The following is a 25177-nucleotide window of genomic DNA, read 5'->3' on the forward strand; positions in this document are numbered from 1 at the left end:
TTATCTAATGTCGGATTCTCCAACACAACTCACATATATATCCTAATAGAGACATTAAGGGTGTGTTTGGTAACGTTTCTGTTTAAAAATTGTTCCAGGAAACAGAAATAGAAAAAAATGTTTATATTACAGGGAATAATTTCTAAACAAAAAACGCGTTTGGTAATCTGTATAAAATTTCTGTTTCTAAAATAGAAAAAACATGTTTGGTAACAGAAACACGTTTGGTAATGTACAAAATTTCTATTCCAATTTTTTTTTATTCAATTATTTTTTTTTTTTTAAAATAAAGTGTAAACTTAGTATTGAATTATCATTCTCATGAAATGCTCATCAATTTAATTTTGTTCATATTAAGTGAAAACAAGCATTCTAAACTTGATCATATTTGCTTACTTTGAAGAAATTTTTTTAAGTTTGTACCAAAATTTTCCCTATTTTTTTTTAAAAATAAAGTGTAAACTTGGTTTTGAATTCTCATTATCATAAAATGCTCATCAATTTAATTTTGTTCATGGTGAGTAAAGTCAAACATTCTGAACATGGTTATAAGTGCATACTTTGAAGAAAATTTTATAAATAAACTTTGTACCAAATTTTTCTCACCATTTTGTTCACAACACACATGACTAGAAGTTCCTCGTGTTTTGCATACAAAGACAGGCATGAACTCCCACTTTCGACTGTGTGGGTCTCTTACATTTTAGTCCTCCGCGCTCCAACCCGCCAAAGCGGGGGCAAAAGAGCGGGAAACATGGCGAGAGACAGATGTATGTTTCTTCGGGAGCAACAAAATTTGTTGAGGTTACGTGCTATTAAGTGTAAAAGTAAGCTAACATGACCTATGGCTCTCTTCCAATGAATGACGGCTTGCTTCGGCCATTTAAAGGCATATGTATGGACTGGACACTGCCGTTCAGAAGAATCCTCCCTCTCCTCAATCAAAATCGCAAAAGGAATCGTCAGCCCTCTACACTTCTGCTCATCAGCGAGCTCCAGTTGCTATGCTCCCGGTGGTTCCTCTGATAGTGTACCGGTTACACTAGGCGTTGAGGAGGAAAGAGGAAGCTCGGTCCTGGCACCATGATTTACCAGCGCCGTGGAACCTCACCTCAATGCATCAAACACGTTTGATCCCAAGCAGCCTGAAAGAATCCGGACCCACTAGAAACACATGCCGTGGTGGTGAATACCGGGAGATTACTGCTCCTTCATATGCTGTCCTTGGTACACCATCCTGCACGTGGGAGAAAGCATCATATCTTTTGTGCAAGTAAGAGAGAAAGAGAGTATCCAACTCTAGAATCATTAATACAGGCAAGGACAATGTGTAAGGGAGCCGTTATAAGCCCTCTACCATGAGCATGGCCGTGAATAATCAGTTATAAATTTACATACTATATTATACATGCAAAACTTGCAAAGTAACTACACAAGACTGAAGTGACCACACATCAGAGTATACGTGTTCTGGCCGAATAAATTGTCGACCTTGGTGGTTCTCTTGTAGCCTCAACCAGTCATCCCAGAAAATTAGTGTTGTCAAAGAAAATTTCGGGAGACACATGAGCTATAAACATATGTGATCTAAAACCAATATATCAAACCAATAAGGATATGCCTTAGGCCACTTTGGGGATAATTCCTTCCATGTAGATCTGGTCAACAGCCATCCCAGTCCAGGAAAGAAATCAGATCGATAAAGGATTTCCGCAAAATGTATTTAAAGATTACAAGAAAAGAGAGATGGAGAAGGAAACACATATCTTCGACAAGAAAATGTTGATAAGGCTGTGAAGATGAATAAAAGAAGCTTCAAACTTGAAATAAAATGAACTATAGCATCCTCTGTCTAAACAGGTCCCCCATTAAAACTTCTTGGATCAATCATTAAACACAATACATGGGAATTACTAGCATCATTTAAGTGTGAATCCTCTCGAAGCTACTCCTCCCGAAGGACAGCAGCACAATAAAACCATCCGAAGAAAAAAACTAACCAAATAATGTAATGGATCCACCATTAGTACTTCTTGACTAACCATAAAAACACAATATATGAGAATTACTACCATCATTTGATGGGGTATAATATTCTCACTTGAACGGATTGACTCTTCCCAATAAAACACAATAAAGGGCTAAAAGGCAGCAATTGAAGGTGAATCGACAAAAAAGATAGTTTAAGTGTGGTTATAGAAAATTAGTATGTTTTAGGATTGGATTACTATAATTCTTGATGGTAACTTGATGAGTTAAAATTTATGAATGGGGCACAAGGCCATACAATTCTGTACTCAATCATAAGATGTCCTGTCCTTTACTAGAAACCAGACCAGCGAGAGGAAAGAAAAACGAGTTTCACCAAAAATACTACAGCTACAGATCAAATACCTGAGTTAATGGACCCATATTTTGCCTCTTGAATCAAAGCATCTCTTAATTTTCCTGCTGAAATTCCTAAAGTACCACATGTCCATGGTCATCAAAGCAAAATTCCTACAAAGTAACCCCACAACAGAGCACGAAGGCAACGAACATCTAAAATCACGCTATTCTATAGTTACGAGACTTTCTGCAATTAATAGACGGCCCACAACCACTATAATTTTCTACATCTTTACTAGGAGTAGACAATCTAGTGCTATCAACCCTTCTCATTTGTTCTACATCGAACACTTCTTTCACATGTTAGGAAAGAAGCCTTAGTCCTTCTATCTCGCATGATTTTGTAAATTACTTTAGTTCAGCGACCGATGCAAGCACGCGCAAAAGGAACAGAATCTCTGGTCAAAATACATAAGCTAAGATAAAGGTGCAATTGAATTCGCCCGCATTTTCAGTCCATCAGCATTAGCAAATTGAAAATTCAGCAGACGAAACAACTTTTGTTCCATTCATTCGCATTAGTCTTCTATTTTACACGCGAAATGGCGTTTAAGAAAGAAGCGAACAACAAAAACCTACAAAACCACACAAAAGCAACCGCGAGCACATATGCACGTGGATCGGTCACACAAAACCGCAAAAATTCCAGATCGCGTGCAAATCGGGACCAAGGAATCACCTGGATGTGGATCAACGCCACCGCCGCGGCGAGGAGGAGGAACCACCGGAAGTCGTAGAGGAACTTGCTCACCATCGTCTCTCCGGAGCCGGTGGGGGAAACCGCCGTAGCAGCTGAAGATCACGCGGCGAAGGCGTCGCGAGCACCGAACATGGCCGAGCTAGTGAGAGGAGCTTGAGGATTTCGAGAAGGCTTTGATGGTGAATCTCGAGCGTCGAAGGTGGGGTGCTTTGTTCTCCTTGAAGCGACGACGGCGACGGCGACGGCGGCACGACGGCGACTAGGAGCGGCGAGTCAACAAAGCCGAGCCGAGGCGGGAGACCGGCTTCCGGCCGGACGATCGGTGCCGGCCGACCGAAGCCTGTTTGGAGACGAGGCTCGTAGGAGAAGAGGCGGTGTTCGAAGGGCTGAGCAAGAAATAGAAAAGGTTGTGTTCCTTTTTTGTTCTTCAAATATGTTTCAGAAATAAGAAACACAAATTCGTTGTTTCTTATTTCTATTTCTTTTTGTTTCTGAAACAAAAGAACAAAAAGTTTCTATTCATTTTTTGTTCCCAGGAACAAAAGAATAGAAAAAGTGTTCAAAAACAAAAAAAAGAAATGCAAACAAACAAATCCTAAATCATTTTTACATAAATGTCTATTTCTATAGTGAAGGTACGTTTTGCCAAAAAAAAATCTACTTTGGCTTGGGTGGGATTGGAGAATAAAGAGTTCCAATGTGGTAGAGGAAATTTATCATCTCACAAGAACTGATTGAGAGGCCGGTAGTTAATAACCGCCTCATCTTTCCTTTGTTTTACTTAGGCTGCGCATGGCAACACTTCTCTTCCTTGGAAGAGTTTTTTTTTTTCATAAATGATTCTTTTCTATTTCCGCTCCTAGAACAATTTCTGAGTAAAAGAACCCGTTTGGTAACGACACAAAATTTCTACTCTTGGAGTAGAAAAGAATAGAAATGCGTTTGTAACGCAACAATTTCTTGTTTGTATTTATTCATTTTTTATTCTTGCTGACGGATCGCCGCCACGCGGCCGCCGCCCGCCCGCCGCCGCCGACTTACGACCGCCGCCGCCGACTGTCACCGCCACCGCTAACCGTCACCGCGGGCGGCCGCGGGAGGGGGCGGCCGATGGGCTTCCGGCGGCCGGCGGTGACGGCCGGCGGCCGGGCGGTCGTGGCGGCTGCAAGCGGCGGTTGGCGGCCAACGGCCCGCGATCAGCGGGCAAAGCGGCGGTGACGGGCAGCCGAGTGACCGGCGGGCAGCGACGGGTGGCGGTGACGGCAACGGCGGGCGACACCGAGATGGCGGCGGCCGGCGACCGGCGGGCGCGCGGCCGGCGACCGGCGGGCGGCCGGCCGGCGGCGGGCAAGGTTCGGGCGGTTGACGGTGGTCGCGGCAAGAAAAGGAAATAAAAGAAAATTAAAAAGAAAATCAGCTTATTTCTAGAAATTGTTCCCGGGACAAGAAGCAAATTTTTTTGCTTCTCATTTCTGCTCCAAATCTATTCCTCGGCTAACTTTCTATTCCCGGAATAGAAAAACAACTTGGCGTTACAAACGGGTTTATTTCTTTTTTGTTCCGAACCAAAGAACAGAAATTTTGAGGAACAGAAATGTTGCCATGCAGCATCTTATTTGTTAATGAATATATAGAAAATTGAAATTATTTATCAGTAAGCATCTTTAACAAATGCTTTGGGATATTCATTAACATGACACTAACTAAAATATTTAGGGTTAATACTTTAAAAAATCCCAAACTGGTATACCTGCAACAAATTTACCCCAAACTATTTTTTTGACCACAAAAAACTCCAAACTGGTACATATATGACAGATTTACCCTTCGTTAGCTTCCGTTTGATTTTGCCGTTAACCTTGCTGACGGAGTTGCTAACGTGGCAAGCCATGTGGAAATGAATAAGTTTAATACCATTAAAAACCCCAAACTGGTAGATTTATAACAAATTTATCCCAAACCGATACATTTATGACAAATTTACCTCAAGTTGGTATATTTATGACAAATCTTCTCTAAATTAATTTTTTTGATCATAAAAAATCTAAATTGGTACACATGCGGCACATTTACCCTCTTTCAATTTTCTCAAATTTGATCGAGTTGTGATGTCCAATCAATTTTATTTTCCAGATTACTCTAACATTGCCTCCATATCATTAATACTTGATTTTATTAGAAAACTATTCAAAGACTACCAAATGTGCACTTCATTCATGTGTCAAGAGGATGCCCATTAACTAAAAGATGTATAGATCAATTGCGCACATATACAAAAGAAGTGCACATATCGCGGTTGCTTCGCTCGTTTTTTGTGACATCCTGAATTTTCAAAATTCGTTTTCTATTAAATAAATCGGGCCTTTCGTCGACGCGTCGATAGTGCTATTCTCTGAGCTGATCACTCATGAGATAACTGGACTATCTGGGGAAGCAATTAGGGAATCTAAATGCAATTGGACTTGAGAATTCGACCAATAATCGATTGCTCAACCGTGTTGATCTGCAAGGGTCATTACGGCACCGTCAGAGATCGATCAGAAATCAGAGATAGGTCGATTCGACTGAGATATGTGATCAAATTATGGGTGATTCCACTTGATTGAAAAATTCTCATCGGCGACACTAAATTGATTTTCTCTCGTCGTTTTGGTACCCGTGTGCCCGTAATTGAAACCTCGAGATTTTCACGACAATTGAGAGTCACTAATGTGTCGAAGATGTACTTTGTGACTCGAGATAAATCGATCACGAGTCAATTGCACTAAAATTCCTAAAAGTTACCCGATAGACTAGGTCACGCTAAAAGCACGGAGTGAAATTAACCGCGACTTTGAACCCGATTTCGAAATTGAAAGTTCGATGTGTCACAAGCTATTTTAGGAATATCGACTCACTCTCCGAGAAATTTTCAGAGATTCCGCTATTTTTACGGAAAATCGATTCGGAAATTGAACGGAAATTCAGACGCTCGTTTGAAGGAAACTTTGATGTGCAAGCCAGCTCTTGGGATGGGAATTGATGGACATGCGCGGATTTTTCTTCGATAAAATTGGATTTCGAAATTGAGAATTTGAGGATGAAATTGAATTCTAAAATCAAATGAAATTCGGAGCATGGTTTGGGAATGATTTTAGCATCAATTGGGTTAATTTTTGATTATATTTGTTAGAAAAGGAAATGGGGACATGGTGATATGCATGAAAAACCAAAGTGGGGACCAAGCATTAAAGGTTCAAGATATTTTCTTTGACTTTTTCTTCCTTAGCTGCAGCTTCCTTCGCACGCCTGTCCACCGCCTCTCTCCCTCATCCGATTCTCTCTTCTCCTTTGGCCTCCTGCGCACGCCAGCTCCTTCGTCTCTCTCTCTTTCTTTGTGCGACGCCTTCAGCTTCTTCTCCATGATCATTTTCCCTCCATCTCCTCTGCCATCTACCGAAGCCACTCATCCCCTGCTCCACTCACATACGCCCACCTCCACTCACGATTCTCCATCTGCTTCGGTCAACAGCAGCAACAACTGAAGCTCCTCGGTTGACCGCAAAAGCCCAGCAGCAGCGACGTCCACGAAGCTGCTCCATCGTCCGCACGTCCGCGCCACTTGTCCCTGCACCGCGACTCTTTGGTCAAGAGCCGCAGGTTGCTCCCATTTGGTTGACCACCGAACGAAGTCGAAGCAGCTCCGTTCTTCACGGCGTCTTCTTCAGCTCGTGCGAAGCGACCCAACCCAGCAACTTCACGTGCGACACCTCCTGCCGTTACCTCGAGCAGCACCGTTCGAAGACCACCCGCCAGCTGCTTCCTCATCCGTTGATCTTCGTGAAGCGGGTTCAACATCTTCGAGAATTCCAGCGCCCGCATGCCCCGATCCCAGCTGCCAGCAATTGCGCGAAGCTGCACGCGTGCAACCGAGCGGCCCATCAGCCCAGCGTCTTCAGGTTTCGGCCCAGCTCCTTCTGTCTCGCGGGCCCAAAGAATTGAGTCCATCCAGCCCTTAAGTCAGTGAAGTCAGTCCAAATTCGGCCCATCTCCAGCAGTCTTCAGCCCACTGATCAGCCCAGTTTCCTTTGTGCAACTTACTCGGCCCTATTGCAGCAAATCAAGTGAAGACCGGCCCGCGAAGAAAGCCCAAGCCCACGACCAGCAGCCCTGCAGAAGCCCAAGACCAAAACTCAGCCTTGCTGAGTTGTGTTGGGCCCGTTTTAGGCCCGGTCCGAGAGTTCGCCGACACTGCCGAAAATTAACATTTTGGCCGCTGTCGCGTCGTCGTCGCGGTGAACCGGTTTCCACAATTAACCGGTGAGTTTATGCTCTAAACTCTGCTTAGTAGGCTAATGACATTTAAGGGGTGTTTAGATTTATTTTATTAGGAATTAGGCGGTTAGTTAGATTAAATTATAAATGTAATTATTTAATTGAGCATGTTAGGTGGTTAGCATGGTTTAGCTAAGGCCTAAATAAATTATACTATTTATCTAGAAGGGTTCGGGAATTTTCCGGGTTCGTATTGGTATTTAATTTAATAATTTTTGCCAAGGTTAATATTTTTAGAAATTAAATTGAATTAATTAATTATTAATTATTTTTCCGGAATTTAGGCGGGATAGCCTAGTGACCGGAATTTCGTGCTGATTGCAATGGTGTGGTTAAATTCTGCAATTGAGTGTTAAATTATGCAAATTGAGTTATGATTGGATTTTTGTTATTTAATTCCAAAAATTGTGAATTTCCAATATTTATTCAGAAAATCCGGGTGTCGGGTTTTAACACCGAAAATGAATTTTAAGTACTATATCAAACAAAGTGGGGTTTGAAAGAGATAGGTATCAGTCTTCTGGTTCAAATTGACCGTGTACCCACACACGACTATTTTCAGGATATTTTTAATACGAAGGAAATAGGCCAGGATCACTATTTTAATGGAGGCATTTGAGTGCAATGCACAAAGGTCCCGGGCCGAGATTGAGTGGTCGTGTGTTGGTTAAGAGAACCGTCTCGAGCAATTATGCCGGACGTTACTAAATCCCTTTTCGGGTTACCCATGCATTAGGGTAGCGGGTCTCAGTAGATTCTGGACCTACGCCCCTTCGGGGAAGCCGTCTAATTGAGAGATGTAGCCGTGATCAAAGGAGGTGAGACGACGCCTGGCAATGCCAGAAGACCGCCAATAGAGTTGGCCGTACCCTTGAGGGGTGTAATTAACAATTGGAACGCATGATTGTTGAGTTTGATGCACCCGATTATGAGACCAAAACTGTGTGACATGGAATGGGACGTGTCATAATGGTTTGGCCTTATAATCAGGACCTCGGTGATTAATTGAATTGATGAGGTGTTCCAGTTGTTATGTGCATTGATTATATGCATTGCGATATGAACTATACTGACGTGCAGGGAAGGAAACTGAGGCGAGGTAAGTCCTCTATGCCAATTGAGTGGTTGTGTGGTTAGGACGCTTCTGGGCGTATTTCCCTCCTAATTGGGGTTTAGAGCTTAGACTCGCTAAGATTTTATCTCACCCCGTTGTGGGACAACATTTTCAGGGTCGTCGAGTGGAGGACTGGGAGCCGAGAGAAGGTGATGTGAAGTGTAGGTCAGCTAGGACCATTTCTTTTTGGAAAGTGGTTCTTTTGTGGCCTTTTGGTCATAGACCTTGTACTTGACATTATGTGAATATAAAAACATGTTTGTTCTAAGAATTTGTATCCTGCTTGTTATCCCGAGATGATTACTGTCAGGGGATTTCTTTTCGCTTCCGCATGTGCAATAAAATGGAAAGGGTCGGCGACTCGTCCTAGGAAGTCGCAATTTATTATCGACCAGAGAGGGATGGACACGCGCTCGGGGTTCGGGGCATGACATTTTTGGTTTGTAACAAACTTAGCTTTATATTTATATGTCTTAGCCCCACATGGTTTACTACGTGTCTGCAATCTGTTTGTATGCTTACATATTACTCTTGCTTTGTTGGTCATTTGTGGTAGTCCATGTCCTTATTAGCGTTACGTAGTCTTTCCTACTTTGAATCGTAAGTGTCAAAATTTTAACATGGAACTTGCATGTGAATGGTATGATTGACTCGTACTTCACACGCTCGTTGAAATGCCAGAACCAAAATCACTTATGTTTGTCATTGATTTTAGGTGTACTTTGAGTGTGATTCTTTTGTATATGTGCGCAAGCAATCTATCCATCTTTTAGTTAATGGGCATCCTCTCGGCACAAGAATGAAGTGTACATTTGGTAGTCTTTGAATAGCTTTCTAATAATGATTCCAATAAAAAGAAAAAAAAATCAAGTATTAATGATATGGAGGCAATGTTAGAGTAATCCGGAAAATAAAATTGATTAGACATTACAACTCAGTCAAATTTGAGAAAATTGAAAGAGGGTAAATGTGTCGCACGTGTCCCAATTTAGATTTTTTTATGATTGAAAAAATTAATTTATGGTAAATTTGTTATAAATATACCATCTCGGGTAAATTTGTCATAAATATATAATTTGTGGTAAATTTGTCATAAATATATTAATTTTTGGGTTTTTAATGGTATTAAACTTATGAATTTTCACATGACTTGCCACATCAGCAACCACGTCAGCAAGGTTAACAGAAAAATCAAACGGAAGCTAACGGAGGGTAGATCTAGCACATATGTACAAGTTTGGAGTTTTTTAGGGTATTAACCTTAATATTTAAGAATACCTATACGCAGTCTTAAAACACCACGTAAATTTTACTGATGGGAGAAATTAAAAAAAAAACCGAGCAATAACATAGTCCACAAATCACGCTTTTGTGCTTGAAAGTTGGAAGTAAATAAATATCATTAAATAGATTTAAAAAGTAATACAAATGAAAATGAAAAAAGTTAAGCTATAAAATATAGTACGTTTGTTTGGGAATAAAAGGAAGGAGAATTTTTCTTTAAAGAAAATGACAAACGGAACAAAAAAAAAAAAAAAAAAACGATGGAATCACCAAAGATGGTTGCTCGGAAGCTTCTCTCGCTACACCAAATTTGTCCAAGATGTGTTACAATATATGATGAATTAAAAATGTCCGACTTATTGTATATTATATTTATATTGAGTATATAATCTACTAAAATTTTGTGTAAACTCTAGACAACTGAGTGTATGGGTGAAAAACAATTACATCACGTGATAGGTTTTGCAATAATCTCTATCAAAAGCTAAATTGTTATCACATCTACATCATTCTTTTTGTCTTCTCATTGTTGCTTAATTATAAATTGAAACGATCTTAAATTTATAGACCTATCACTTTGGTTCCAAACTTAAATGTAAGTTTCACTATTTCGAGATTATTATTTTGTCAAGATTTGTACTTAAATAAAATTACGCAATTTCATGGTACATGCTTACATTTTCTACGTACAATCTTCAACAAAACTACATGTATATAACGTTCTTGAATCAAAATTCGCAATTTTCAATACCAAATTATAATGCGTGACATGTGAAGATATTATGTAATAAAGCCTATAGAATATATATATAAAAGGTAAGAAGCACATCATATTTACAAGAGAAAATTCTAAATAAGGACCCGAAGTGAATCTATTTTCTCAAATAATGACCCAAAGTAAACTTTGTGTCAAATAAGGACCCAAAATAGACTCATTGTTTCAAATAAGTACTCAAGTGATCAAGTTAATCTCTATTGAGGACCTTAGCTCACCAATACATTTTCCAACGATTAAAATAGGGGCAATTTTGTCGGAAATTTGTGATAGGAAAAAAATAGAAAATTCTAAATTAATTAAGTTTAGGTTATTTATTTAGATGTTTACATTTTCTTCTTTCTTCTTCCTTGCTGCTCCTAAACCAAATCACTACCCGGTGTTGACACCCGAAATTTTCGTCGACATTTTAAATAAATAATTTGCAAAAATAAAAAAAAAATTGAAATGAAAATAAATAAAAAGAAGAAAAGGGAGAAAAGAGAGAAAAAGAATAAAGAGCCAAAAAGATTAAAAAAATGATGAATGAATGAATGAAAACATAAAAAAAAAAAAGAAAACAAAAGAAAACAAAAAAAATGAAATGAAATGAAAAGAAAAAAAAAAAAAAGAGAAAAGGAGAGAAAAACGAAAAAAAAATATATATAAAAGGGAGGCCTCTTTTCCTCGCTCGGTGAGGATGCTCGCGGAGGGGCTCTCTCTCTCTCTCTCTCTCGTCTGGCTCTCTCTTTGGGGGTTTCGCGCACGACGGACGCTCGGGGGAATTCTCTCGCTCACGGGACGCTCTCTCTCGCGAAGGAGGAAAAAACGGATGGTCTTCATCTCTTGCTCGGCGGAGAGCTCATAGAGAGGAAAGAGAAGGGGGATCGAGGAGAGGAGGATCGATTGATCGCCATCGCCTTCCCCGTTTGCGTGCGACTTGAGTCGATAGGAACCATCGTCGGCGGCGACGACGACGACGACCAGTCGTGACAGCCGCTCTCGATCCAGTATCTCTTTGTTCTAGTTCGGCGCAAGTGACAGCGACGAGGACGACACCAGCGATTCTGGTTCCGCCGGATCTCGAGTCTCTCTCGGCGGACCTCCCTCGGTTCATTGGTGCAGAGGCCCGTCCGACTCGAATCTCTCGGGATTGGGCTCACCGGATCGGTGAGTTCTCTTTCTATCACTCTCGATCCGTTAGGGTTTCGTTTGCGGTTTCAATCCGTTCGGGTTGTGGATTCTGAACTCCCTCCCTCGGTTCTGTTTCGCTGTTCTTTCCCGAGCTCCGGTCGGAGGTAAAGGTTTTCCTCCATTGGCGAGCGATTGAAGATCAAGTGCCAGGCGGTTGAAAGTTGTGAGGACCTGATTTTGTCTCGGAGATCATACGCTTGCTTGCTCGATCGGTGTTTCTCTCTCTAGATCAGGTTATTTTTCCTTTTGGTCCAAAAGGGTCGCTATTCACAATTTTATTGAGCTGAAGATAAGTTTCTGTTCACATGATGGCCGTGACAAAGAAACTAGATGCTGAATTTCTGCTTTCGTTGCCATAGAGCTGTAGAAAACTGTTCACCTGATGGTTCTGGACAAAGAAACTAGATGCTGAATTTCTGCGTTCGTTGCCATAGAGCTGTAGAAAATTATTAGAGCTGATGGTTCTGGATGAACTTAAGTTTGATGCTTAACCTTGTCAGATTTTACCAAATTTTGAAACTGAGCATGATTCCTATTGTTTGCATGATGAAGTGGATCCTACAAAGTAAGTATTACTCGAGGGAAGTAGAAATGGTTGTTCTGGTTGTGGTAATAGGAGTTGTTGTTTGCACTATTATGGACGTTAAAGTCAATGCCAAAAGTTTTATATGTGCTTGTGTGGCTGTCTTCTCCACATTGATGCAGCAAATTTCAATATGCTCCTTGCAAAAGAAATATTCGATTGGATCTTTTGAATTGCTGAGCAGGACAGCTCCAATTTAAGTTGTCTTTCTCCTTACTTTTGGCCCAAATGTTATATTGATTTCTTGATTTGAGATACTGCTGCTTGTAATATGCTGTTTTGCTTCTTTTTCTTCTGTGGCTAGCTGCTGTTAGTATTGAAATGGAATGGTCGATGTGTCGTGATTTCGTATGACTGATAGACTTTTTGTTTTGGCTTAAATGAATTGATAGATAAGGTTTTCTGGTCTTGAGCCCTTCTAGACACAAAAAATACACTTGTAGAGCTTCGATTTGATATGTCGCACGTCCTGAATAGACATCATCTGGTCATCGAAAAACACCTACAAAGTCTGTCAATTCTGCAGTAGTTTTTTAAGTTGATTTGCTGTTTTGACCTACTGCAATTTTCTGTTTTAACTGGAACGAGCTGGAAGATGATGTTATTAGGACTTAATGTCTTCTAGAGATTTGTAATAGGCTTCTCAAACTTTCCATTGACATATTATATGTGCGATTTGGTCATCATTTGCCCTGCCTTTCCTTTTTTTCAAATCGAGCTTTGAAATCTGGAATTTGTCTTGAACTGCAATGCTGTCTTTTCAGTGGCTAGTTGTTGTTAGTCTTAAGATGAGATAGTAGATTTGTCCAAATTGTTTTCAATATGTTATGGAATGACGGTGTGACATGCTACTATGATCTATTCTTGATTGACTTGTTCATGTTCTTAATATTTTTAGAAATTCATGCGTTAGGAATCTTGAGGTGCTTTCTTCATGGAATGACATCCTTTATCAATTGTCTACAAAACGGTTTTAGGTACCATGTGGGTTACACATTGATTGTTCAGTTTGCCTTAAATATATATGTTGAGTGAATTCAATGGTGCATGTTTTGGAATAAGTGATCTTTAGTTGGTTCATTCATTGTTTTGGGTTGATTGAGGATCAAGGTCATGTGGCTTGAATGTTTGTCATGTTATATGCTTTGTGTGTGATCGTTAGATAGATGATTTAGGTGTAATACATAATGATGCTAAATCTTGGGATTTCACTTAGAATTTGGTGTAAAGACTTCATGACTTTAGTCACCATTTTTGAACACTAATAATGTCCTGTTCTTTGATGTTTTGATATGTTTGTTTGTTTCCTTCCACTGCATATACCTAGTTATAGGTTTATTAGATTAGGTTTAGATTAGGATCCCGAAGATGGAGAAGGCGTGAAGATGGTGAAGGTCGATGTCCACTCCGACTGTTATCATGTAATGCTCATTTTCCCAACATATGTCTCAGGTTTTATGCATTGTATAAAGCCCGACGAGTTGCGGGTTTCCTTTCTTTCTCGATTGTTTTCTCTTTTATATTCTTTAGAATTGCATGATTAGGTTTACTGTTTTATCTTGATTGTTTACTTCATGTCTTGCAATTTAATTTTCAATTTCATTGATTGTTTTCTTTTCTTTCATTTTTTTTAGAAATAGAATAGAATGAAAGTAATCCACCACGCATGATCACTTAGTCTAGGAATTCATAATCCTGAAAAATGTAAAAAGAAACGTATGGACATGTTAGGAAAAACACAACATACTGTTTAGGTACCGAAAGGGCGCTAATAGCAATATTAGCGTAACCCAAGTCCCTGAACCTAGATATCTGGTTGCGTAGGAATCGAGGGAACACTCTCGACCCTCGATTGGGTTTCTAGCCGACCTCCAAAGTTGAGGCTAGTGGCGACTCCTGTATATTCTTAGGTTGTTAAATACCTAGATCATATAAATAAATCCGCTGTCGCGTGGGGTATGAGCTTGGGAGAGCTTGTGATCTCGTGAGGAAACTCTCGAGATCAAATACCTCTAAATCCGACCTTTCCCCTCCTTGGATACCATTTCGAGGGGCGGCGAGATCGGGTCGCGACACCCGGTCATCATTGTGACTCAATTCTCATCACTCCTCACCTTGCTCGACCGATGGAGAATTTGGGTCTTTGACTTTGCAGAGGATGGGTGCAATGAATGGGGAGAACTTCGGTCTTTGACTTTGCAAAGGATTGGTACAAGGAATGGGGAGACCGTAGAAAACCTAGGCTTTTTTTTTTTTTCCTGTTTTAGGATTTGTTAATTTTTCCTGTTTTTTTTTTAACAAAATTTCCCAAACTCCGGTCGTCGGAAATGTCACATGCTTGACAGCCGGTGAATATTTGGTTAACCAACAAGCTCAGGTCCTTATTTGGAATTGATTCAACCACTTCGAGTCCTTATTTGAGACAATAGGTCAATTTTAAATTTTTATCCGACACAGTTAATTTCGGGTCATTATTTGAGAAAATGGGTCCACTTCGGATCCTTATTTGGAATTTTTCCTATTTACAATGGATTTTGGCCTTTTTTTTTTTTTCCTAAAGACAGAATAAAAGGAGAAGGAATAAAAATATGACAATTTTTTTAGTTTGGGGAAAATAAGAAGAAACTGAAAAGAAAAATGGTTGCGATCGAACTGACCCCTCCATCGAGAACCAAAACTACTAGTTTTTATCTGAATTTTGTCCTAAATTTCGTGATCTAGTAAATCTAAACAAAATTTAAGATATTACTACCGGATTTGGTACGACTTTCCTCATATGAGAGATTCCTAATGACCTTCTAGACGGGCTTGACTTTCTAGTTGCAGCATCTGCATGTGAATAAATCGAAAAGATGGCCGACAGCGTTTGACTCTATCTTTTGATAATTGCGTTGAAGATTACAGAGATTGATGGACTTAGAACATGAGATTTGGAGTATCTGAATATTTAAGTCTTCCGTCAGTATAAATGATTGATAATAAAATAACCTTTTAGACGTCGATATTTGCAAAGGCTTGGTTATTTTAACTAGTCTTTAGTTGCCCCCACGTCGTCGAATTTTAGTGCTTGCAATTGGGGTCATTTTACCATCTCCATTTCTTAACAAATTCAGGTTTAAGCCAAATACGGTAATTTCAATTAATGTTGTTGTATCAATGAGTTTGCACAACGACGTCTTTATCAAACGGGACACACGATTTAACTCATTTAGCACGTTGAAGATACAAAACTCCTATAAATGTGTAAGAATGTCTTTAAACGCAGATAAACAAGTCTAAAATGTATCGAAACGAGCATCGTCTCAACAAGAGAAGCACACTAATAACCCATTTTTCAATTGACGTGTTTGAGCGTGTTATAAACAAGTTGAAATGCTCAACCATACAAACGACACTTTTATGCTTCATGTATAGATAGATTGACCTATTTATGAATCGACCGTGCATGATTAAATTCTAACTGGACACGCTGAATTTCGTGTCGTGTGAATAAATTGATATCGATAACTTTCTTGAAGTGCTTCTCCTAGGCATACCACTCCAACACCTTCATACGGGCAAGTGCCTCCGCAAGGGAAAATAATTTAAAAAAAAAAAAACTTAAATTTATTGTATTTGTGCTAATTCAATCATAAACATTTTAACTTGACTAATTTAATCATAAATATTGTGATGATTTATCAATATAATTCATCAAGCTAATTTTGATTGGAAATCACTGACGTGGACCGCTAGTTGCCCTATATGGCATGATCAACGCTAATGTAAATAATCGTTGAATTTTTTAAATTCAAAAATTTAGAATATTTTTTTTTCCTTTCCTATCCTTTTTTTTTTCCGCCATAAGGGTGGCCAGCCTCACTTGGATGAGGTGAGTGCCAATGGAGGGTCCCCCTCGCCAAACATGGTGAGGCCGCCTTGGCCTAGGTGTCAACCTTGCCAGTGCTTGCCTTCACCAACCATTAAACACTTGCGAAAAGAAAAGGGAAAAACAAAGAAAGGAAAAAATAAAAAAATTATTTAGAATTTGTACAAATTATCAACATCAATGCCAACTGTCTAATAAGCACCGATCATTTCACATAGGACAGTCGGTGTCCATATCAGTAATTTCCGATTAAAGTTAGCTAAATTGATACATTGATAAATCATTAAAAGATTTATAATTTAATTGACTAAATTAAAAAGTTTATGATTAAATTGATATAAATGTAATGATATATTTAGGATATTATCGGTAATTTCCCTCCTCTACAGTCACCTTGACCCTTTTATCTTGAGCCTCCATGAGTCGTCTTTGATACTTGAGTGGCAATTCGGCCGTCGGAGAAGTCAAGGCGACAAAATCTACAAGTGCCGCCATAGTCGCGAGCCCCTTGGCGTAATAAACAATGGCTCGTTTAAGGCACAGTTGAAAGCTAGACGACCTTATCTGGTGGAACCGGTAAGGAAAACTCAACGATCGTAGGCCTCTCGCGCGACATGACGTACCATCTGGCCCGGAGAGTGGGTCATTTTCACCGCACTGGAGAGCCGCAGTCGCTCCGGACAAGTCGCTGCAGATGGAAAAGATCTTGTTCCTGAGTCCAATCAGTCTTGGCTCAAAAGTAGCGTTGCCTTTCCGAAAGAGATTCCAAGCATTTGGCCAAGAACAATCCCCACCCAGCACGTAACCGTCACGCTCGAAAGCGTCTTAACCTTCCGCAGCCATAATGAAGGCGCCAAGGAACAAAGGCCCGGTGGAGAGAGTCGAGACCTTGGTCAAAGCAAAGAAGCCAGAAAGAATGACGACACAAAAGATTTCTAAATTTTAATTTAATTTATAATATTATCTTTAAAATTTTAAATTATTTAATATGATTTATGAACTTTAATTCAATATGTAATGCCATTCCTGAATTTTAAATTTGTTCAATATAATTCCTAAACTTTTAGTAAATGTTCAATTTAATCCCTAAATTATATAAAAATATATAATATTATCATTTTGTTACTTCAAGTTTAGGGACAACATTAAACATTTTCCGTATAGTCTATGGACTTGCCACGACCTTTCCAAAAATGAACCACCCAGGGAAGGCCGATGGATTACTAAACAGGAACAAAGATTCCTCACATGAGACAATCGCTCTCATTTAGTGTGGACTCTCCCAAGCCCTATCAGTTCCAACTTAGTACTCGATTCAACATGTATTGTAACTTATCTTTTGGAGCCACAACTAATCAGTTAGGGTCGAGACACCAGGTAAGTTCCACAAACCAAGGATTCATTAGATCCACGGATTTAATTACGCTAGAATTAAGTACCGATACAGTTTCTCTTTTATTTCTAAAATGTTTTGCATGCAATTGTAGTCAATTTTAATCATAAACTAATAACGTGTGAAAAGTGACCATACGAGTACACAAGCATTATTGAACACTCAATAATTAGGGTTTCCTTATTTATAACTCAATTTAAATGACATGAGATAGAATTAACCATAGATTAATCCTCCAATGCAAGCTATATAAAATATTATTTTGTGTATTTTCTTTTATGCTATGTGAGCTCTACATGCAATTTACATGATTCTAATAATATTTTTTGTTTAATTAAAGCTATGGATTACTCTAAATCTATATGCATCCTAATTAACGTGCATTGACCCAACTATAAAAACCCAAAAAATACAAACTATGAATGTACCCTAATGAGGTGATATGTAACATGTAATGTTCACGTGATAATTAATGCAATTCATGGAACTTTAAAAGAATGCCGCTCAGAAAACTTATCAATATATTTTAAAACATATTGTTCCGAGAAACCAAGATTCATAATATATCACACATGATGAATCATATTTAGGGTCTGACCTTAGTGTCTAAAGGTTTAACGCATTAATATATCTTGACTAATGCAAAGAAATAAACAAAATATAAATGATATAACCTATGGTTTAATACTAAATAACCTGCATGAAGCTATAAATCAAATTGCCCACATAAAAATGCTTCGAACCTACCTTAGTCCGTACTTAACCTTGGGGCACCGCGAGGAATCAAGACGCAGTGAAAGTGCAGTCGTCAGCGGGAGGAATAACCAACGAGGAGATCAAGGAAGGTGGCTACGAGTGACCAATGCTCGCTGGAAAACGCCACAAGTAACCGATGCGATTGTAGGGTGATAGTAGTTGGATTTAGAGTGTGTGGAAAGGGATATCATATCAATGAATAAACACAAATGAATGATAGAATACTACCAGAACAAGGCATACAGGACGCGCCACTAATAGAGGATCAAAATCAGGATTTATGAAGTTTACTACCAAGGCTTATAGGATAAACCACCTGCTAGGAATATAGGACTTCGGATAGGAGAAGCTCCCCACTAGAGCCTACAGAAAATCATCAGCCGAGGATACAATACTTCTTGGCAAACCACCAAGGAAGAAATCCACCTTTCAAGGATACAAAAATCGGGTATAGATATTTGCTCACATAGAGACAAATCTCATATTCTTAATATTAAAAAAAATGATTGACTTAACTTAAAATCGCCTCATTATATGAAGGGATCATTACATATGAAATAGACCAAACATTGAAGACAAGGGAACTTCCCAACATTAACGTCATGGGAACTACAAAACACAATAAAGACCTATGAACTAAAAATGCATTAAAACACTTAGAGACTTGAACTTTGAGTCTGTGAATCTACAACACAACTAAGACTCCTAAAACTAAGACTAAAGATATTTGACCAAATGCAAGTAATTAAACTTAGACTCTAAATTCATTCATCATCTTGGGTAGCTCAATAGACATCTTCAAAGATCACCAAACAACAAATGAAATTTGCCAAATCAACCTTCGATTGCTAGATAGTTAATTAGTAATCTCGAAATCGACGGCAAGCATGTAAATTGATATCTTGGTTCAATCAGCGCAAGCATAAATTGACAACCATGAAATCAACAACTCGTTGACCAAATCCATAACTCTCCCACCTAATCGGAAATCATTCTTATGTATCGATAACCAACATGTAGAATAGTTGACCGACTGAGTTTGATGCTCCTAGTTGTGCCTTTTCTTTGACCTGAGTGATGGGGTTGTAAGGATCATGTGAAAGCTCCTATTAAATTCATTGTCGGTTGTTCTTCCTTGACCTTCAAATGTAGATAACCAAATTAAGATTTATTTAGACACCTGAGTTGTCATTTCAACGTTTTGAGCTTCTTTACCATTGTAAACGTTTTGGATCCTCTAAATTCCTGTAGCCAGCAAGCAGAGACCATTGGTAAGAAATCAGGGCTATCGGTCCAAAAGTAAAATAAATGAGGGTTTCCTTCTTCTAGAGGTTGTGTCAGTCGCCCAAGCACAGGGAATGATCCGAAACAATGGGAAGCAGGAATTCAACTGAATAATGATTATATTTGTTTTGCCATTCTGCATTAATTAGTTTTCTGTCAATTCTTCTCTCTCTAGGATCCCAAACTTTTGTTTATCCAAGCGAAAAAAGGTCCTGTCGACAGAGGTTCAATCAGTGCAAGCTCATCAATCATGGCATTTAGTTCCTCTATACCAAAAGTGCAACAAGCAGCGAAGCCAATTCTTTCACAATTGTATCCCTCGTTTCATTGAAATCCCATCTAATAACTAAGGTAGGTTTCCGGTATCGTGGGTAGAGAAATTTGCTATGTTGCGCCATAGAATATCTCGTTCTTCAGTGGTCTTTCCATGAAAGGCAGAAAGTGGAAAGGGGTCAGCCCCGGGTTTTTAAATTATACAATGTTCAACTTGTGCGGAGACTTCCATCCCTGTTACACTGAGAATGGACGGTTTCTATAGAATCCAGATCCTACCTAGGCTATTGCAGATATAGTTATGAATGTAGCTCCAGCCTCGTCAGCTATTATCAACGACAAAATCTGCATTCACTTCTTATATTTTATGCTCAGTAAAAATAAGGATATGAGGATCTTGGGCGTAAAGCAAAATCCACAAGCTCCTCAGAAGCTATTATTTTTTTGAAAAATATTTTATAAATAACTAATTTTCCACGAAATGAATGCAATTGTTAAATTTCATTTTTATCAAATTAAAAGTTGTAGATTAGAAGTTTTAGCCAAAAAAAAAATAAAAATTGATTCTTGCTAGATAAGAGAATCGGCCTTCAACTAGCAAGTCTTTGTATCATTTTTACTCTTGGAGGATCAGTTAGGGTCGAGTAAGGTCCTATTTGGTAACGTTTCTATTTCTCCTAATTTCTATTATTTTATTCCCTAGAATAGAAAAGTGACTGAGGAATAGATTTGTAATAGAAATAAGAAATAAAAAAATAACTTCTTGTTCCCGAGAACAATTTCTAGAAATAAGTTATTTTCTTCTTTCTTTTCTTCTTTTCTTCTTATTTGCCGACCGCCACCACCCCTGCCGCCTGCCCCTAGCCGACCGTCGCCACTAGCCAACCACCGTCGCCGCCACCCACCAACCGGCAAACTGACTATTGGAGAAAATTCCTTTACTATTTTGAAGTTGACAAAACATTTCCAAAGTCTAGTTTGAAAACTTCCAAACTTTAGTGTCAAAGTATGAAGACCGCTAGACTTTAGGTTCAAAGTTTACCCACACTGACAGATTCCAAACTGAATGCTACCGAAGAATGAAGACTTATCCAGATGCAAGATTATTTCTATTTCTTCAAGAATTTGATTCGTATGGCATATGAATGAACTTTTGGTTGGATATAGCACCTATATGATTGACTATCTTTATTGAGAATCAATTCTGATATTCAAATCTTTTGGAAAACAAGCAAATTTTGAAGATTCTACTTATGGAAACCAAGATCCTGATTGTATGGGCAAACATGATTGACAGGCTTTCATCACAAATCTTCAAACAACTCGAGATCCCCTTGATTGATTCTGTCCAACGGGTAGATTGGAAGAATTCATTTGGAAAGTGCCAACGGTCGAAAATGCATGAAGGAGTATTTAAGGCAGACTCTCCAGTTGTTCGATAGTATGCATGAAAGAAAATTTTCAAAATCTGAAATTCCTAGTTCCTTGCTATTTCATTCACTGAGCCCAAAGTTGTATACAAAAGAGATAAACTCATAGTGAGACTTTGTGAGAGACTAGTAGAGACTCTTCACTGTAAAGTCGAAATCACAAGACTGTAAAATCTCTTTTATTTCTTAATGAAATCTAGCCAGTGGGCTATCAGAGTGGAAAAGTGGACGTAGGCTTGATCTAAGCCGAACCACTATAAACCTTGTATTCTTATTCTCTTCCATGAACTCCTTTATTATGTTCATAATTTTATCTAACTACTATAATTTGAATTCATTCATAGTTTATCATTTTCTAAAAACAAACTATTTCTAATGTTCATTGCAAAAAATTGTCTTCACACCTATTTACCTCCCTCTAGGTGTTCATACTAGCCATTTCAATGGGTATCGAGCTAGTGTGCTCATTTTATTGAAGTGTTTTTACTTCTGAGTTAAAGATCTATAGCTAGTATTTTGGCTCTAGGTTTGGTTGAAGGCTAAAGCAACACCAGATCTCCTTACTTTAATGGGAAGAAGTGCAATGTGTGGAAAAACAAGATGAAGGCTTTCCTGAGATCGAAAGATCCCATGGAATGGGATGTGGTAGAAAAATGGATCAATCCCAAAGTTACATCAACCTCAGAAAGACGAAAGGAAATTGTAGATGCTGGCGAAATGACACAAGAAGAAATAACCAAGAAACAAGCTCTTGATGCTAAAGTTATCTACTCTTTATATCGTGCCTTATCTCTTACTGAGTATAACCGAATTTTTTCTTGTGAAACAGCGAAAAGAAGTTTGTGACAGACTACACGTTACCGATGAAGGAACTGATCGAGTAAAAGAAACCAAAATCAACATTCTACTCGACCAATACAAAGCCTTCAAGATGAAGCTTGGAGAATCCTTCACTGATATGTTTAGTCACTTCACAGAGATTGTAAATGATCTGGCATATCAAGGACAACCAATCTCAGGACTAATGAAGGTCAATAAACTATTGCGTGGACTCTCCAAAGTCTGGAATCACATGAAGACATCAATTAGAGAAACCTAGAGGATCATACCTCTTTCAGTAGATGAACTTGTTGGCACACTTCAATTATATGAAGTGGAGCAGATCGATGAGGAAGAAGATCCTAAAGGTAAGAAGTCAATTGCTTTAAAATCTAACGATGATTCTAATGATATAGATTCAAAAGATGAAATGGACGATGAGAAGCTAGCAGTTATGATTAAGAAGTTCAGAAAGTTGAATAAGAAGGGTAGAAGATTCAACTGGAAGAAGCAAAGCACTCAAAAATTCCAGAATAAACCAACTAAGGACAATGAAACCAACAAAGATGTGATGTGTTTTGAATGCAAGAAAAAAAGGACACATCAGATCTAACTACCCTCTATTGAAGAAAAAAAAAATGAAGAACAGAGAAATACAAAAAGGCTCTCAAAGCAAAAACTTGGAGTGATACCGAATACGAGGAAAGTGATGAAGAATATGCAACATATGTTTAATGGCAAATTCAAAATCAGACTCAGACTTTAAAACAGATTCTAATTCAGACTCAGATAAAGAAGTTGAGGTTAGCAATTTAAAAATTCCTGTTAAAGTCTCGAAGTATATAGATGAACTCAGTCTCAGTCTCAAAACCTCTCTTAAAAGGATTTCTGAATTAAAAAACAAAAAAAAAAAGAAGAAGATAATTCTAAGCTAAGGTAATAGGAAACTTCTTGGAAAGAAAAGTTAGAAAAGTTAGAAAGTCTAGATAAAAGTTTTGTTGATTTAAAAAAAAAAAATTATGATTCTCTTTCAAAGGAAAATGCCTTTTTCAAAGAAGATATTTCAAATATCACAAAAAGATTTTCAAAATGATCTAAGAAGTTGGAATTTTTTTTTTCTGTATAAAGACCTTATTTTAATAAATATGGTTTGGTATGACTTCAAAAATTATTTCTTTAATTGATTTTCCCAAAGTTAAAGAAAGAATCAAATAAAGACTTACAAAGCCATTTTACACAAATCATTTTCAAAGAGTCTTTATAAAACCTATTGGCCGAAATGCTCTCAAATGTTCAAAGTGTAACAGTTCAGAACATTTTGAGAAGAAATGTCCCAAGGTTTGGATACCTGTTAAGAGGGATTGGACAAAGACTATTTTCAACACTAACTCTCCTAGATCCAAGAAAATATGGGTACCAAAGAAAGCTTGAGTTCTTCTTTTGATTACAGGTCACTATCAAGAAGAAGATTAAATGGTATTTGGATAGTGGCTGCTTGAGGCACATGATAGGAGATTCAAGTTACTTTATAAAACTTGTTCAAATGAATGATGGAAAAGTTTCTTTTGGTGGGAACAACAAATGAAGAATTATAGGTTGTGGAACTGTGAAGATTGGAAGCTTGACTATCTACAATGTCTCCTTGGTGGAAGGTCTGAATTACAATCTTCTCAACATAAGTCAACTTTGCAATTAGATTCTAAATAAATTTCCAAGAAGGCATCTAAGTCCTTCTATTGATTGCACTTTTGGGACAAGTAAAGATTTCTCTCAATCTTTCAATAAGTTTTAAGATTTAATTGTATTTTTAAAAGTTTTATGACGAATGCATGAGAATATTTACCTTATGGATATAAAACTAGAAAGCTCTCAATGTCTTATATCCATTCAAGGTGAATCCATTCAAGGTGAAGCGAATCTTTGGCATCAAAAGTTTAGCCATGTCAACATGAAGCAAATTGTCAAGATTTTTTCCAAGAAGCTCATTCGTGGTCTTCCCAACCTGACTTATCAAAAGTCTGAATTATGCACTCCATGTGTCATGGAAAAATAAGTTAGAAGTTCCTTTAAACTTATAAATCAAGTTTCCACTAATCGAGCTTTGCAACTTCTACACATGGACCTCTTTGGACCAACTAGAACTCAAAGCATTGGTGGGAAGAGATACTACCTAGTAATTGTGGATGATTACTCTCACTTTACTTGGGTTTACTTTCTGGCAAATAAGTTTGAAGCATTTTCTCACTTCTTAAAGTTTGCCAAGAAGGTTCAAAATGAAAAATGATATGCTATTTCAAGCATACGAACATACCATGGAGGTGAGTTCGAAAAACAAGACTTTGCAAAGTTCTTTGATGAATCTGGTTTTCAGCATGTTTTCTTTTCTTCATACACTCTAGAACAAAATGGGGTTGTGGAAAGAAAAAATAGATCCTTATAGGAGATGGCAAGAACCCTTTTAATTGAGAGCAAAATTTCCTCTCGATTTTGGGCTAAAACAGTTTCTACAACTTGCTATATCATCAACAGAGTGTTCTTGAGGCTTATTCTAAAGAAAACTCCTTATGAAGTGTTTAAAGGGAAGAAGCCAAATGTTTCTTACTTCCATATGTTTGGCTGTAAGTGCTATGTTTTAAAAAATGTAAATGATCGAACTAGGAAGTTTGAAGAAAGATCAGACGAATGAACTTTCCTTAGCTACTCAACCTCAAGCAAAGCATATAGAGTTTTCAACAAGAAAACTCAATCTGTGGAAGAATCTATGAACATCAAGTTTCAAGATTATATGTAGAATCAACTAGATTAGACTTAATTTGAAGAATAACCTGCTCTAGACTTTACAAAATCTACTTCCCTTGAAGTGGTTCAGAATTATGGAGATAAGCAACAAGCAGAACTAGAAGATTCAACTGAAGCAGAGGATCAACAAACTCTCAAACCAACTAGCAACTTGAAGCATAAGTCAAGTCATCCCAAAGAACTCATCGTTGGCAACATTGATGAAGGAATTCGCACCAGATCCA

The 25177-nt window shown here is 38.2% G+C and overlaps 2 long non-coding RNA genes across 3 annotated transcripts; one reads left to right on the forward strand and one right to left on the reverse strand.

Annotated features, from left to right (window-relative positions):
• Nucleotides 1-557: 557 nt before the first annotated feature.
• Nucleotides 558-3246, reverse strand: LOC120293454. 2 transcript variants are annotated; one of them, XR_005551257.1, is made up of 2 exons: nt 3068-3246; nt 558-1237 (listed from the first exon to the last, which is right to left on the reverse strand). It is a non-coding gene; the product is annotated as an uncharacterized LOC120293454 (long non-coding RNA). The 2 variants fall into 2 exon arrangements; XR_005551258.1 differs by lacking the exon at nt 3068-3246 and adding an exon at nt 1492-1532.
• A 3126-nt stretch (nt 3247-6372) lies between these two features.
• Nucleotides 6373-8783, forward strand: LOC120293453. Its single transcript, XR_005551256.1, has 2 exons — nt 6373-7387; nt 8632-8783. It is a non-coding gene; the product is annotated as an uncharacterized LOC120293453 (long non-coding RNA).
• The last annotated feature ends 16394 nt before the right edge of the window (nt 8784-25177 follow it).

This window comes from Eucalyptus grandis, chromosome 5 (assembly GCF_016545825.1).
Source record: "Eucalyptus grandis isolate ANBG69807.140 chromosome 5, ASM1654582v1, whole genome shotgun sequence".
In the NCBI taxonomy this organism is placed as follows: Eukaryota; Viridiplantae; Streptophyta; class Magnoliopsida; order Myrtales; family Myrtaceae; genus Eucalyptus; species Eucalyptus grandis.